This window comes from Gossypium hirsutum, chromosome D06 (genome assembly GCF_007990345.1).
Source record: "Gossypium hirsutum isolate 1008001.06 chromosome D06, Gossypium_hirsutum_v2.1, whole genome shotgun sequence".
NCBI lineage: Eukaryota > Viridiplantae > Streptophyta > Magnoliopsida > Malvales > Malvaceae > Gossypium > Gossypium hirsutum.
Window position 1 is genome coordinate 60,727,030 of NC_053442.1, and position 17,297 is coordinate 60,744,326.

Genomic DNA, 17,297 nt, shown 5'->3' on the forward strand with positions numbered 1-17,297 from the left:
ACCTAGAAGATTGGATTAAATTATATATATAATTTTTATGTCTTTTTATAATAAATTTTATATAAAATTATAATTTTTTTTGAATTTGGACTAAATTGACAAAATGTGTAAACATTGAGGGTTAAATTTATTAAATTTTTCTAAAATCAGGACCAACTTGATAGAATGTGTAAAGTGTTAATGGCTAAATTTGTTATCATACCAATCAAAAGACTGCAAACATCAACATTTCGTTCAATGACCAAGGCATTTTAATGGTAGAGTGACTAAAAATGACAAGTGACTAAATTAACAAAAAAAAAATCGGTGACCAAAATAGGAATGCATTAAAACTTGGGTGACTATCTGAGTAGTTTATCCTTTAAATATTTTAGAATTATTATTAAGAAAAATTTTAAAAGTATCAAATTGATATTTTAGGGGCTAAATTGGTTATTAACTTTTTAAATTAACATGCCACGTCATAATGGATGAGTGACAAAAGTGCAACATTTCAATAACTTCAGTGGCAATTATGTAACATTTGAAAATTAAGTGGCTAAAATAAAATTTTAAACAAAATTTAGGGACGACTGGTGTAATTTATCTAATATATAATTTTTAAAAGTTATAAAAAAATATTGTTTAATTGATACAAAATTTCAATCTCATCATTTTATGGTTCATATTTAAGATTTATGATTGTTTTTGTTGAATAAAATCATATTGGAATGTAGTATAGGTTGGTAAAAGATATAAAGAAATATATGCCCATATTCCTTACTTTCTCTTCTATAGATTAAGAAAGTATGTATTCTTAGTCCTTTAAAGCAAATAAAACCATATTCTTTTCTTGCATCTTACCTTTTAAAATTATGAAATTAGGAGCTTTTCTTTGATGCACATATTTTAATTGCTAAATCTACTAAATATTACCTTTTAAGAGTAATTAATTATATTAACCAATAGATTTAATAACATCCATTGAAAAATAAATCAAGTATTCACCTACCACTTAACTTTGGTTATATTTATTGCGTACGGAAAAATGACAACTTGTGGCTGTAGTTTAGTGGTAAGAATTCCACGTTGTGGCCGTGGAGACCTGGGCTCGAATCCCAGCAGCCACAAATCTTTTTATATTTTTTCCATTTTAATTCAAACCAAATCCCAACTTTAAACGCGGCGGTAACAGTTGGCCCATTGTTGAAGTCAGCGGTTAGTAATAGTGTGATTTTAGGGATTTGAATTTGGTAATTAAATCTAATTTTGTCCATGAATTTAGATTTTGTTATAATATTATATATATTATATTTAGGTAATAATTTTATACAATTTTAGAATGTTAGGTTATCACATTTTTATAAATAAAAAAAATCTAAGTTTAAGTATCATAATGAACATAATTTTGAATCAGAAATTTAAACATAGTAGAGTAACTATAACCATAATTTGACTTAAAACATTTTAAATCAACAAAATCATTTCTCATTTAATTTTGAAAAAAAACTTAATAATTTTAATTACAAGAAATAATAGGTAGCAAAGTATTTAGAGGCGTAGTCCAAACTTGAAAAGAAGCATTTTGCTAAACAATGAATCGCTTTATTAGTTTCCCTCTTAACCCATGCATCCAGGAAAGAACCTCCTTGAAAACATATATCTCTACAAGGCTTGGTGTCAACAAGATACCCCTATGACTAGAGACAAGAGTTAACAACCTTACCACTCCAATCACGGATCACAGTAGCATATGTCGTAGCCTTTCACCTTAAAGCACGCAACATCAACATTACACTTGTACCATCCTAGTTTCGATTTCCTCCAGTAAGAGATTGTCGAGTATGGACTAGACTCTTGAATTTGTACAGTGTTATAAACTCTTTTAGCTTTCTTCCAGGTCTGCAAGACTATAGTTCAGTATTGTGCTGTCCAACAGAAAAGGTTACGATGATACCACAAACTCCACAACATTGAAAAGATCCTCCCATGCCTGTTAGTATCTATTTATTCCAAAATAGCAGGGATAATCTCACTACTCGATTTAAGCGAGAAGATAAAGCTTGTTGATTGCCATGTCTCTTACGCCTTAAGGCAAGACAGTAAAACATGGTCTAGAGTTTTCGGACTCCCACATTGAGTGCACGCAATCAAGATATGGATGCCTTTCTCTTCCCTCCGAACCTTCTTAAGAATAAAATTTCGTAAACAACTCCAAATAAAATCTCTAACTTTAGGAGGCATTTGGCATAACCACATTCTTTGCCAAGGACCTTGAGTAAACTAACAAGATAAATTATAAAACCTATCAAGAGCTAGTGTATATCCCAATTTAATGCTACACAATACGTTGTTACTGAAATGCCATACAAGTTGGTCCAATCCTTGCTGAACGCTTATAGGAACACTATAGACTACTCGCATTAACTGGAGCCAATATGCCATCAATAAAATTAGTATCCCACGAGCTTCCTTCCACATTCTTGAGGTCCTTGACCTTTAATTGTTCTAATCCCTCCAAAGGAGTAAAAGAGACAAAAAAAAAAAAGTCCTCATTATCATGAAGCCGATGGATCATTGAAAACTTCAATGTTTGCCCCATCCCCCTCTCTCCAATGAAATTCACTACAAATGAGTTGCTTAGCCGCAAAGATGCCCCTTCAAATATAAGAAGGATTATTTCTTCCTTTTGCCTCAAGAAATCCATATTATGGGAAATTTTTAGCTTCGAAAACTCTGCTTAGAAGAGAATCTGACTCACTAATAAACCTAGTAGATTGCTTGCCTAGCATTGCCAAATTAAAGCAATGTAGGTTTAATTTGAAAACTCAACCCTCCAAATTTCTTAGAGACAAAAAGTTTATCTCAAGAGGTCCAATGAATCTTACTTTTATCATCATTCGCCAAGCCCCACCAAGAAGAGTTCATCATCTTTGTAAAGTGTCACAAGTGTTTAAGGGAATGAAGAACACACTCATACAAAAGATGGGAAGAGCTTGAGCAATATCTTTTATAAAGCAATCTATTCTTCCAACTATATGATCTCTTGCTCAAATGGTCTCTGATAAAAGAGAAAACTTGCTTCTTATTTCTACCAATTAGAGAAGGTAAACCAAGATATTTACCATGGTTAAGAGGAGCATAAACACCCATTGTAAAGATCACCAAAGTTTTATCATAAGCTTTCGTATTCAAGTTAAACATGATGCCTTACGTATGGAAATTTATTGCCTAACCTGAAGCTTCCTTATATTGATGAAGAATATTTTTGATAGTTTGGCTTTTTGAAGCAGTAGCTCGAAAAGAAAGAAAGCTATCATCCGCAAAACGTAGATGAAAAATGTAATGAACTGATTTTTGTCGGTGTTAAAAAGCCGGATTCAATGTTAAATTTCTTAAACCGAATCGTTCAAATTTTAAATCGAGAAGTTAGTAAGTTGAATGTGGGATTAATAAATAGAACTGAACAGTAATTAATTAAATTAAGTTGTTTTATAATAGTATAAGGAGTAATTTATAAAATTGCAAACACTATTGAGTTTTAATTTAGGGAATGTATAAAGGCTTGGTTAGTAATTATTAAGGGACCTAATGGCTAATTAACCATTAATATCATATAAGATAGTGGGAGAGAATGATCTAAGCCTTTCCATTCCACTAAGTTTATTAATCATAAATCATCACCATTCATGAGTTAATTAAACATAATTACAATTCCCTAATTATAAGTATAGATAGTAAATTAAGAGAGAAAGAGAAAAAAAATCATCTTTCATTCTCTTCTCTCCAAACCGTAGCAAACCAAGTAGAAGAAGAAGGTTTTCAACTTTTATTTTGGTTCCAATTGATTAAGGTGAGAAAGGTATCTTTTGATAGTTTTTATAGAATTTTGATAATCCAAGCTTAACAATTCATTTCCATGTGTTAGATTTTATAATTATTAAGTTTTAATAAAATTTATTATTAATGAATATTGATGAAATTAAGTTAGGTATAGATAGATTTATGATTAATAAGCTTGGATTATGTTAGGACTAAGTTAGAAAGTAGGGAAAAGAGTTGAATGTTGTTAGAATTTTGACATTAAGGATTAAATTGAATAGATTGAAAGCTATTAGAAAATTTTGCTATAGAATGAAAGTACAAGATCCCTAGTGGTTAAATTCAAAGCTAGATTTCAATTTGATAATGAATATCGAAAGATACAAGCATTTTAAATAATAAGGGTTTATAGAGACTAAATTGAATAACTGCACAACATGCTTAAATTGACTGTGTGATTAGTTGAATCTGTGGTTTTAACTTTGTATTCGTATTTTAATTTATTGACATAGCTATAGATGAAGCCAAATTGTCGAGAGATAAAGGGAAGCCAAAAGCCGTTGAGGACTAGCTATTTTGGTTTGTACTAACATACTTTGCTTTCTTTCTTAAATTCAATTAAGTAACTAATCTTGTTAAATTGATAGTGATACATGATTACAAACTGTGTTAAAATGTATCATGTTAAATGTTGGCTTAATTGGTAAGTTGACAGGTATGCTTATGTTCATGGAATTCATTATGGTATTAAAATTGTTAGTTACTTAGTTATTAGATTGAGAAGTACATGGTAATATATACATATGTATATATTACAAAGTATGAGATTGTCTTATTAAACGATGCTAGACATAGTCAAGGTATGATTGGCATGCCATAAGATTCTAATATCTATTGGTGGAAGCATCCTGACATTATGGTGTAATTCATTCTGGTATTACGGTGTAATTCATTCTGCAACACCTATACTTGACCCTATCGCTGCGCCCGGATACTGAATGTCACAATTAACCCGATTAACTTAACATAATTTCTAAACTGATTTATTCGCGTACTTAAACATTATCAAATCTTAAATTTTACTTCCACTATAACTCATATCATACGAGAAATAAATTATAACAATTTTGTTACCTTATTGAAACTAGCAGTTTATACAATTCTTAAATTAAAATTTAAATACAGATATATTTAAATTAATCCGCAAGGCATAGCCTTTAAGGGTGCCCTTCTATATGCATGATACAACTATTGCGCCTATTGAGTTATGTTGGCAGCGTCTGGCTTGGTTCTCTCAGAGTGACTGATAATTTTGATCTTACGTCCAAGGTAGAACAACTGTAAGTTCAAATGAACTCAGTGAAGTTTTGTACAACAAAGAATATAAGTACTATATTTCTGGGAACAAAATATAAACACATTGTGCATCTTAGGAAATTTCGTCGACTTGCTGGCTTAACCCAAGCCATGAAATCTCTAAGTCAATCATTTGACGGGCCTAATCCCTGGTCTAGACATAGATGCGCTTTTCCAAATATAGTCACATATACAAATCATTTAGATTATCGACTTCTACTAGCAGACTTTACTTATGGAATTTGTAAGACCCAAATTTTTGCCCGGGCCCATACCAGTAAACCAACCCAAACAAACCAAAATAACACAACAAACCTAATTCATTACCCCAGGGCCCGATAAGCCCAAAACACTTAAAATTTTCAGAAAACCCTAGCCCCCAGAAACCCTTCTAACGCCGCTCCTCTGCCCCCCACGTGAATGGACACATCACCCGAGGTTTGACGCGTCTTTGCCGCCGGTCACCTGCAAAAGAGAACAGTGCACAACAGTAGCAAAATTATATAAAAATATAATGTAAAATCGGCTATAAATGGCCTAAAAAAATATTGTAAAAGGGGGGATCTTTGTAACAAAAATAGATATTAGCAAAAAGAAATAAAAAAACAAAAATTTGAGAGGTGATTTTCTCTCATTTCTGTTTAGATTTTTAACTCTATTTTCGTTTTTCTTTTCTCTTCTTTTTGTATGTTTTTTACATAGTACAAAATAAAAGAAAAAGAAAAGCCTTACAAAATAAAAGAAAAAGAAAAGCCTTACCTGCGCCGCGCCGGAGGAAGAGGAGACGAACGGTTCTCCTCGTTCTTCAGGTTTTAGGCTCGTTTTTCCTGCGATTTGGCCTTGGGTTCACGTCCTAGAGACGTTCGGCTTCAAAACAGCACTAAAAAGATCTCATTTTGAGCCACTGACTGCCGTATGTGGCGGCGCTACGGTGAGAACTCGCCGGAGATGTAGGCCGGAATCGGAGCTTGAGAGAGGCAAGAAGAGAGAGTTTTCTCTCTGCTTTTTTAAAACAAAAATGATGAAACTATTTTTTTTAGCTTTTTTAATATTTATATTAAACACAAAACGGCGCCGTTTTAGTCCACCATGACCCGCGCGTGACCCGACCCGCTCCAGTGGGTCCGCGCGTTTCTGTAAAGTGAGCTATTTGCGCCCTTAGTCCTTCCTCTTTCGCGAACTGCTGCAATTCGGTTCTTTTCTGTTTTTTTCCTTTTCTTTTAATTCGACCCCATATTTTGCACTTGTCTCAATCTGGTCCTTGCAAAATGATGCGAGTAAGGAATGGGGATATTGCGCGGTAGGTCCCTCCTTCTTGACGCGCATTTCACCTTAGTCCTTTGTTATAATTTTTATTTCATTTTAAAATCTGTCATTTAATTTTGTTTTAATTTCAGTGTGGTTCTGGGTCTGTTATATTATTATTATTATTATTATTATTATTATTATTATTATTATTATTATTATTATTATTATTATATAATAGCTTAAATATACATACACGTATACCTTTTTCTTTATAATTTATTTAATATATAAATACTTTTTATCTATGTATATCTATATACTTTTTCTTACTTTTCTTACGAATATATGTATACATATTCATATATATATATTGTATATTGAAATATAGTTTCCTTTATATATATTTTTTTCTTATTTTAATTTTTATATATCTCACATGTACATATTTATCTACATATCCTTTTTTTAATATTTATATGTATTTATGCATCTTATTTATATGTTACGGTTTATTATTTCGCATGTTATCGATTTGTTCTTTTTATTTATTTTATTTTAGTTATTATTGCCCGTATTATTTTTATACTTTCGTATTCGTTATGATATTGCCATGCATATCAACAATGTAATTTGTTCTCACATTCTTTACTACGATTTCGCGTTTTATTTTATTGGATATACCGAAGTTTGTTTTAAATAAATAGCATCGTGTTTAGATTCGAGAAGATCGTGCCCTAACTTACTGGGTTTCGATCTTCACAACACATCTAAATGCACGATTCTTTTCAAACTTAAGTTCTTAGTAATCTCGAGATTTAAAAAATCGCGTTCTAACTTACTGGTCGTGATATCCTTTTTTAAATCCGAGATAGCTAAAATATCTTTTAAATAAGTAAATTTTGGCATTCGTTCGCGTATCGGGAATTCGAGACATTGTATCCTAACTTACTGGATATGATTCTCTTTCTCACATGAAATATGCTCCTTTTTCCAAAATTCTCAACATTTTAATACAAGGATCGTATTTTTAAAATTCTTCAAAGTTTTCAATTTTCGACATTAAGACATTAACTAATCAACTAGGTATCAATTTTGGGAGTTACGAGGGTGCTAATCCTTCCTCGTACGTAACCGACTCCCGAACCTGTTTTCTGAATTTTGTAGACCAAACTCGTTGTTTTAATAAAATTAAATTATTTATTAAAAACAACCGCTTTTAAAGGTGACCCGATCACACCTCATCAAAAAAGATTGGTGGCGACTCCCACTTTCGTTTTCATTTTTCAAAACCCAAGTCGACTCCATCTTATCAAAAAAATGGTGTCAACAGCTTGGCGACTCCACTGGGGACTTTAAATAAGAGAGTCAAGCCACGAGTTGATTATTTCTTGTCTTTTTGTCGAAAGTTGAAAACTTGATTTAAATATACGATCCTCTCATTGCATTTTATTTGTTTTGAGTTATAGCTTTCATCATGTTTTGTATTTTAAATTTTTATATCTTTCTGCATTGCATTGCATGACCGTTGGTCACACCCTTTTAAGTGGGAGTGAGAAACTACGCCTTCGTGAGGTTTTCACCTCCGCATGAGACAGTGAATCGCTTCCGGGATACATCTGTACCTATGTCTTCGTGATATTTTCATCTCCGCATGGCCATAGGGAAATGTATTCCCCTGAACTGAACTCAGTCCATATGAGCCTATAATGGGTGAGGATTGAGGAATCTGCCGGTTCGGGTACCTTAACTTTAGAACCGAGCCTCATATAGTAGACTTAGGAACTTAACCTAGGTAGAGCCACTCCAAACCCCTAGTATCTACCTGATTAGGTACCTTTTGTTTTCTGTGCTTGATTATGTTTTGTACTAACCCCTCTTGTTGTGTTTTGATTATGATTGCATTGCATTTGCATCTTAGGAAAGAGATATGGATTCAAGTTCGATTACTAAATTAGAAAGCTTGTCATGGAATATGAATTCCTTGATAAAGGGGAAAATAATACGACTTCCCGAATATATTCTGAGGAACGCAAGTAGGACGATGGAAGAGTTCGTGACCCTGCTTCATGGCCTGAGGATTCAAGGCGATTGTTTAAGAGCCTTCGACGTTCCAAGAAGCTGACGAGCCTTATGAAGATGGGCAGATGATGGATCGCGACCAAGATCAAAAGAAGGAGCAAGCAATGACATCTATTGGCGAGATTACCTCAAACATGCGGATGCAGAAAAAGATCGATGTTGTTTCTTAGAATATGAGGGTGAGGCCGTACATGTATCCGTTTTATGTAAGGGAATTTGCTTTCTAAAAAAGTTTTCTAAATGTAATTGAATCAGAATCAACGTCTCTTTAGGCATTCGTTTCATGCATTTGCATCACATTGCATTACATGCATTAAAATCCATTGAAAGAGTCTAAACGAGTAAATTTATTTCAGCTAACCTGGAAAACCAACAAACCAAACACCCTTACGATATCCAAGAAAAGGCTAGAGAAATGGAACGATGGTTGGAAAAATTAGAGCGAATGCAGATCCAGATACAGGAGCAATTGACTGAATTCCAACAGGAGATGAGAGATCAGATGCTAGAATTACGGAGAACTATGATAAACCAGTTCAACCGATTGCTAGCTAGAAAGTCAAAAGAAGTGCAAGACCCGGTGGTTTACTTTGGGGCTAATAATAAGGATCTCGTATGTTCCTTAGATTGTACTCTGACAAGCATCCAGGTCTAGCCAGATGGGCACCCACAAGGGACTCTCTTCACTATCGGATCCCAATAATATCAGACTGGTACATCAACACCAGTGAATTGCCTGACAGGCCCAAGATTCAATTTAAGGAACAATTTAGCTAATCCTGTTGCTAACCTAGCAGAAATAAAGTAGATGAGGGTAGAGTGCCCAGATACTATAAAAGCCCCAAGGAAGAAGGGAAATAAACGGGATAATGCAAACGGATATAACAAGGGCCACTCAAAACCAATCATTGTAGGCCGGCCAAAGACAGAAATTACCAGACATCGGAGTCCTTTAAAGCGAGAATCTGGAGTGAAACCAGGTACTGAGAAACTCCAGTTCACACCAATTTCGACGTCATATAAAGAGCTGTATCAAAGCTTGTTCGATGCGTATGTTGTTGCTCCTCATTACTTAAAACTCATACAGCCTCCGTATTCCAAATGGTATGACACGAACGCACAATGCGACTACCATACGGGAATTACGGGGCATTCAATAGAGAATTGTATTACCTTCAAGAAGCTAGTTGAAAAATTCATCAACATGGGTATTGTCAAGTTGGGTGCCTCATCTAGTGCAGAAAGTCATATACCCAATCATATTGACAACGAGATGAATGTGATGTATGAAGAAGTGTTGGGAAATGTTCACATCGACGAAAAAACAAATGAAAAGGGACCTTGTTAGATGTCTGCCCTTATAAATTTGGGAGCGTTCTAAGCAATTGGACTGCAGAAGAAATCCTTATAGTTTTTGTTCTTATTTAGAGTAATGTTCAGAACAATTTTGTTGTTTTTAACCTAAAAACAATATAAACTTCTTTGTGAAATAGGCTCATGTCTGAACGTTATTATTCTAATAAAATACATCTTTGTATTCATTTTTGAGCCAATATTCTTTTATTCTTTTTAAATAATTATTCTTTTATTTTTTAGATTTTCTTCCACATCATCCCTTCATTCATAATTATATTGTACAAATTTATACATTTTTTTGTATATTCTTTGGTACTTGCTATAGGTCCCCAAATATCAATGACGTGAATAACACTGCTACAGACTCAGATTTTCTTTTTGAGCGAGGCATGTGTTTAGAGGGATCACGTGACTTTGAAAATGACATAGATCATAGCTCATCTCTGGATTTATTGAGGATGGTTGAATAAAAGGATAGACAGATCCTACCTCTCAAGGAATCATTAGAAATTATAAGCTTAATGGAGATTAGAATTGACCTGACCGCAAAGACGAAGTGAGACTTCAAGAAATCAAAGGATGTCTTCACATAATCACACCAGGATATGTCTGGGTTAAGCACTGATAATGAAATCGACACAACAGATAATAGTGTTCAAGGAAAATTCTTTGTCGGGGCAATGCCTTTCTCGTTGAGTTAGCATAGCTTTGCCCATTTGAAGTCGAGCGTCCATCTCTTCAAGCTTTGTTGGATTTTGTCCTAATTGAAGAGGAAGATCAAAAATTTTCTGTCATAGTTTCGTCCCAGAAGGCTCTCTGAAGGAAATCCGTTATCAAAAAGATTCTTCGAAAGAGACAACAAGGATTTGCCTAACCCTATGAGCTCAGATTCAATAAAAAAAGAGGAAAGAAAAATAAAAAATTAGTAAAAAAACAAAAAGAAAAGATTCAATAAAAAAAGAGGAAAGAAAAATAAAAAAGCAATAAAAAACAAAAAGAAAAGAAAAAGAGAAAAATTAAAATCAAAGTCAAAATGAAAATGAAAAGAGGGAAAAAAAAGAAAAAAAAGGAAAAACAGAAGGAGAGGCCAAGGCGAAAACCCGCAAAGGGCGCTTTGTGACCAAAGGTGGTTTTGAGTTGAAAACCCAAAAAGGGCGACTCAAATTTTGAGCAAAATAGGGCATGGACATCATCGTTAACGAAGACTTCTAATAGGCATTGCTTCACTGTTGGGATCATCAATTACTTCATCAAATGGATAGGGGCTACTTCGTGTGTCAATGTCATCATATGCCGATATAGAATTCCAGAGAAGATGGTATTGGAAAGTGCATTGAACTTGGATGATAACGCGATAGTTGAGAGCTATAATCAATTCAAAATCAGACACCACGATTTGTCACTATATTGCAAAACAATGAATTGCAAAAATGACTGAGATTTACAAGGACCGATATGAGAAATCACCATTCGCCCTCATTGCTTGCCGAACATCTATCACGATTTCTATCAGAGCAATGTTGTTCTCTCTGGGTTACGGGATTGATGTAGTTTTACCTATTGAAATCCCCTCTCTCCGGGTATTAGAGTTGCAATGATCCAATCACGATGTGATCAATGGGACCTAGGAAAAAGGTTAAAAACTATTCATCAGGGTCGAATGTACCAGAAACAAATGATACGTGCCCATAATAAACAGGGTCGTCTCAGAGAATTCCACGAGAGGGCTGGATGTTGAAACAGATCCTTCGAAAGGATTTTAGATGGAAATGAATGTCAAACCGGGAATGTCCCTATATTGTAAAGAAGACATTTTTCAGAGGAGCACTGATCCTGAGTGAGATTGCTAATCCTAAAAGCTCAGATCCAGTCAAGAAATACTTCGTTTAAAGAAGAAGAAAGGACCAAGGTGAAAACCCGCAGAGGGCACTTTGAGTCAAAAAAAATGACAAATGAAAAATGAAAAATGAAAAATGAAAAATGAAAATGAAAAATGAAAAATGAAAAATGAAAAATGAAAAAGTAAAAGTGGAGAGGCTAAGGGAAAAACCCGCAAATGGCACCTTAGGCCAAAGGGGATTTGAGTTGAAAACCCGAAAAGAGCGGCTCAAATATTGATTAAAGTGGGGCATGAGGTAATCAAAGCAACTCGAATCTTGACCAAATTAGGCATGTGGTGATCTTGCTATGCCTGAATCAACAGGAAAGGATAGGCGACCACATGGGGCATCGACAGAGCACTATAGATCTCCTAAACACATGTCCAACTCAAAATAGTCTTCAGAAAGTTTGTACAGAGAAGTTCAAGCTGCGATATCTGGGGCACCCAATTCTCATATTATTTGTTGTTCTTGGAATTCCTTTTTTTCTTTTTCAAGATATTCATTCCCAATTGTCATCCTTCTTTACTATTTTCGATAATTTGTTCCTTCGAGCTATGCTCAGAACCAACTTTATTCTTATCCATTGTTATGACCTTTTTGCAAACATGTTGTATTGGAATAATGATTAATGGACTAATAAAACTTTCACAATGGAAGTTTTGCATATTACTCTGAAAAGTTTCTAAATAATATAGGAGCCTGAAACAGGACTATTGTTTAGAACACACCAATTTTAAAAGTTGGAAATATGAAAAGGAAGAGTCTGAATTTAGACTTTCTCTTTGAATTTCGTTGTCGAATGCATTAGTTGAACAAAATGATAAGATGACAGGTTAATGAACAAGCAAGCAATGATCATCAGGCAATAGGAAGAGATTACCTCGGAGAAGAGAGCCCTCATCTGCGCATAAGTTTTTGATACGACACCTTGAGAATGGTGTAAGAAACCAGAATGATTCAGATCCTGTATCCTTGAATTGTGATAAAGACATATTTCTACCCTTGGATTAAAGTGGGAGAATGATGGTACAAGTTTTGCGCCCCAATGAATTAAACTTGGAGGTTCATAGTGGGGGGTAACCTGCTAAATGTTTCTTCAGAAAAGCCAGTCGAGTAAGAAGGTGTTGTAACAACGTCAGTCACAAAGCCTTAATAAACTTCGAGTAATGACAACCTAAGCGGGATCATTCTCGGAAAAATAAAATTCTACATTCATACAAACACCATTCACACACGTCTAGTTAGGAGCATTTGATTCATTCTGATCATGTCATCCTAATCACTAGGCACAATTAGGTTCATAAAATAGAACATACAGGTCATGTTCCCCAGAGAACAGATCAATGAAGTTGTAGATCTTGCCTTCCTGTATTAACGGCGGAGCAGATCGAAGACGGCGAATCTTATCTTCCTAAGCAGTAGTGAAGTAAATTTAAGCTACCAGTCCTATCTCCCTAAGCAGTAGTGGAGCAGGTCAAAGATGGTAGATCTTATGTCCCTAAGCAGTAGTGGAGCAGATCGAAGACGGTGAATCTTATCTTCTTCAGCAGTAGTGAAGCAGATTTAAGCCACCAGTCCTATCTCCTTAAGCAGTAGTGAGCAGGTCGAAGATGGTAGATCCTATCTCCCTAAGCAGTAGTGGAGCAGGTCAAAGATGGTAGATCTTATCTCCCTAAGCAGTAGTGGAGCAGATCGAAGACGACGAATCTTATCTTCCTAAGCAGTAGTGAAGTAGATTTAAGCCACCAGTCCTATCTCCCTAAGTAGTAGTGGAACAGGTCAAAGATGGTAGATCCTATCTCCCTAAGCAGTAGTGGAGCAGGTCAAAAATGGTAGATCCTATCTCCCTAAGCAGTAGTGGAGCAAGTCAAAGATGGTAGATCTTATCTCCCTAAGTAGTAGTGGAGCAGATCGAAGACGGCAAATCTTATCTTCCTAAGCAGTAGTGAAGTAGATTTAAGCCACCAGTCCTATCTCCCTAAGCAGTAGTGGAGCAGGTTGAAGATGGTAGATCCTATCTCCCTAAGCAGTAGCGGAGCAGGTCGAAGATGGTAGATCCTATATCCCTAAGCAGTAGTGGAGCAGGTCAAAGATGGTAGATCTTATCTCCCTAAGCAGTAGTGGAACAGATCGAAGACGGCGAATCTTATCTTCCTAAGCAGTAGTGAAGCAGATTTAAGCCACCAGTCCTATCTCCCTAAGCAGTAGTGGGGCAGGAAAAAGAAATCGATCTTATCTCCCTAAGCAGTAGTGGAGTAGATCACATCAAGTCTTATCTCCCTAACCAGTAGTGGAGCAGACGAAAGAAACCGATCTTATCTCCTTAAGCAGTAGTGGATTAGATCACATCAAGTCTTATCTCCCTAAGTAGTAGTGGAGCGGACGAAAAAAACCGATCTTATCTCCCTAAGCAGTAGTGGAGCAGATGAAAGAAACCGATCTTATCTCCCTAAGCAGTAGTGGAGTAGATCACATCAAGTCTTATCTCCCTAAGCAGTAGTGGAGCAGACGAAAGAAACCGATCTTATCTCCCTAAGCAGTAGTGGAGTAGATCACATCAAGTCTTATCTCCCTAAGCAGTAGTGGAGCAGACGAAAGAAACCGATCTTATCTCCCTAAGCAGTAGTAGAGCAGATCGCATCAAGTCTTATCTCCCTGAAGTTACAGTGGAGTGGATTAAAAAACAAAGATCTTATCTCTCTGAAGTTGCAGTAGAGCAGATCGCATCCAATCTTATCTCCCTGAAGTTGTAGTGGAGCAAACTAAAAACTCGAATCTCATCCCCCTGAAGTTGCTGCGAAGAAGATTGAAGCTACAAGTCAGTTCTCTCTGAAATGTAGTAGAGTGGATCAAAGCAAGAAGACGTAGTGGACTGGAAAGAAACTACTTGAACAGAGAAGCGTCAAGAGAAGTCAAGACTCGGCGAGACCGGGCAAATTTGGGCTTTCTTTGTCTTTGCTTTGTTCTCGCTACACGACAACGAGCAAAGAGGGGCAGCTGTAAGACCCAAATTTTTGCCCGGACCCATACCAGTAAACCAACCCAAACAAACCAAAATAACACAACAAACCTAATTCATTACCCTAAGGCCCGATAAGCCCAAAACACTTAAAATTTTTAGAAAACCCTAGCCCCCAAAAACCCTTCTGACGCCGCTCCTCTGCCCCCCACGTGAATGGACACATTGCCCGAGGTTTGACGCATTTTTGCTGCCGGTCACCTGCAAAAGAGAACAGTGCACAACAGTAGCAAAATTATATAAAAATATAATGTAAAATCGGCTATAAATGGCTAAAAAAAATATTGTAAAAGGGGGGATCTTTGTAACAAAATTAGATATTAGCAAAAAGAAATAAAAAAACAAAAATTTGAGAGGTGATTTTCTCTCATTTTTGTTTAGATTTTTAACTCTATTTTCGTTTTTGTTTTCTCTTCTTTTTGTATGTTTTTTTACATAGTAAAAATAAAAGAAAAAGAAAAGCCTTACCTGCGCCGCGCCGGAGGAAGAGGAGACGAACGGTTCTCCTCGTTCTTCAGGTTTTAGGTTCGTTTTTCCTGCGATTTGGCCTTGGGTTCACGTCCTAGAGACGTTCGGCTTCAAAACAGCACCAAAAAGATCCCATTTTGAGCCACTGACCGCCGTATGTGGCGGCGCTACGGCGGGAACTCGCCAGAGATGTAGGCCGGAATCGGAGCTTGAGAGAGGGAAGAAGAGAGAGTTTTCTCTCTGTTTTTTTAAAACAAAAATGATGAAACTGTTTTTTTTAGCTTTTTTAATATTTATATTAAATACAAAACGGCGCCGTTTTAGTCCACCATGACCCGCGCGTGACCCGACCCGCTCCAGGGGGTCCGCGCGTTTCTGTAAAGTGAGCTATTTGTGCCCTTAGTCCTTCCTCTTTCGCGAACTGCTGCAATTCGGTTCTTTTCTATTTTTTCCTTTTCTTTTAATTCGACCCCATATTTTGCACTTGTCTCAATCTGGTCCTTGCAAAATGATGCGAATAAGGAATGGGGATATTGCGCGATAGGTCCCTCCTTCTTGACGCGCATTTCACCTTAGTCCTTTGTTATAATTTTTATTTCATTTTAAAATCTGTCATTTAATTTTGTTTTAATTTCAGTTTGGTTCTGGGTCTGTTATATTATTATTATTATTATTATTATTATATTATTATTATTATTATTATTATTATTATTATTATTATTATTATATAATAGCTTAAATATACATACACGTATACCTTTTTCTTTATAATTTATTTAATATATAAATAATTTTTATCTATGTATATCTATATACTTTTTCTTACTTTTCTTACGAATATATGTATACATATTCATATATATATATATATTTTGTATATTGAAATATAGTTTCCTTTATATATTTTTTTTTCTTATTTTAATTTTTATATATCTCACATGTACATATTTATCTACGTATCCTTTTTTAATATTTATATGTATTTATGCATCTTATTTATATGTTACGGTTTATTATTTCGCATGTTATCGATTTGTTCTTTTTATTTATTTTATTTTAGTTATTATTGCCCGTATTATTTTTATACTTTCGTATTCGTTATGATATTGCCATGCATATCAACAATGTAATTTGTTCTCACATTCTTTACTACGATTTCGCATTTTATTTTATTGGATATACCGAAGTTTGTTTTAAATAAATAGCATCGTGTTTAGATTCGAGAAGATCGTGCCCTAACTTACTGGGTTTCGATCTTCACAACACATCTAAATGCACGATTCTTTTCAAACTCAAGTTCTTAGTAATCTCGAGATTTAAAAAATCGCGTTCTAACTTACTGGTCGTGATATCCTTTTTTAAATCCGAGATAGCTAAAATACTTTTAAATAAGTAAATTTTGGCATTCGTTTGCATATCGGGAATTCGAGACATTGTATCCTAACTTACTGGATATGATTCTCTTTCTCACATGAAATATGCCCCTTTTTCCAAAATTCTCAACATTTTAATACAAGGATCGTATTTTTAAAATTCTTCAAAGTTTTCAATTTTCGACATTAAGACATTAACTAATCAACTAGGTACCAATTTTGGGCGTTACGAGGGTGCTAATCCTTCCTCGTACGTAACCGACTCCCGAACCTGTTTTCTGAATTTTGTAGACCAAGCTCGTTGTTTTAATAAAATTAAATTATTTATTAAAAACAACCGCTTTTAAAGGTGACCCGATCACACCTCATCAAAAAAGATTGGTGGCGACTCCCACTTTCGTTTTCATTTTTCAAAACCCAAGTCGACTCCATCTTATCAAAAAAATGGTGTCAACAGAATTCATTATGGTATTAAATTTGCAAATCATAAAATGTGTATGCGAGTTTGGAACGTTTACTTATAAAACTCAATATATTTAAGAATATCAACCTATCGACTTTATTCACTTGCTTTGTAAAAACACATATTCCTGATTAAAATTTTCTTAAAATTGTTTAGCTATGAAAATTGATCGTTTAATTTATATTATCAGAAATTATGCCAGTTTTTAAAATTATTAGCCAAAAACTTAACAAATCCCAAAAACCAAATCT

The 17,297-nt window shown here is 34.8% G+C and overlaps 1 non-coding gene across 1 annotated transcript; it reads left to right on the forward strand.

Annotated features, from left to right (window-relative positions):
* Positions 1 to 1,037: 1,037 nt before the first annotated feature.
* Positions 1,038 to 1,109, forward strand: TRNAH-GUG (transfer RNA histidin (anticodon GUG)). Its single transcript has one exon. It is a non-coding gene; the product is annotated as a tRNA-His (tRNA).
* Positions 1,110 to 17,297: the final 16,188 nt, after the last annotated feature.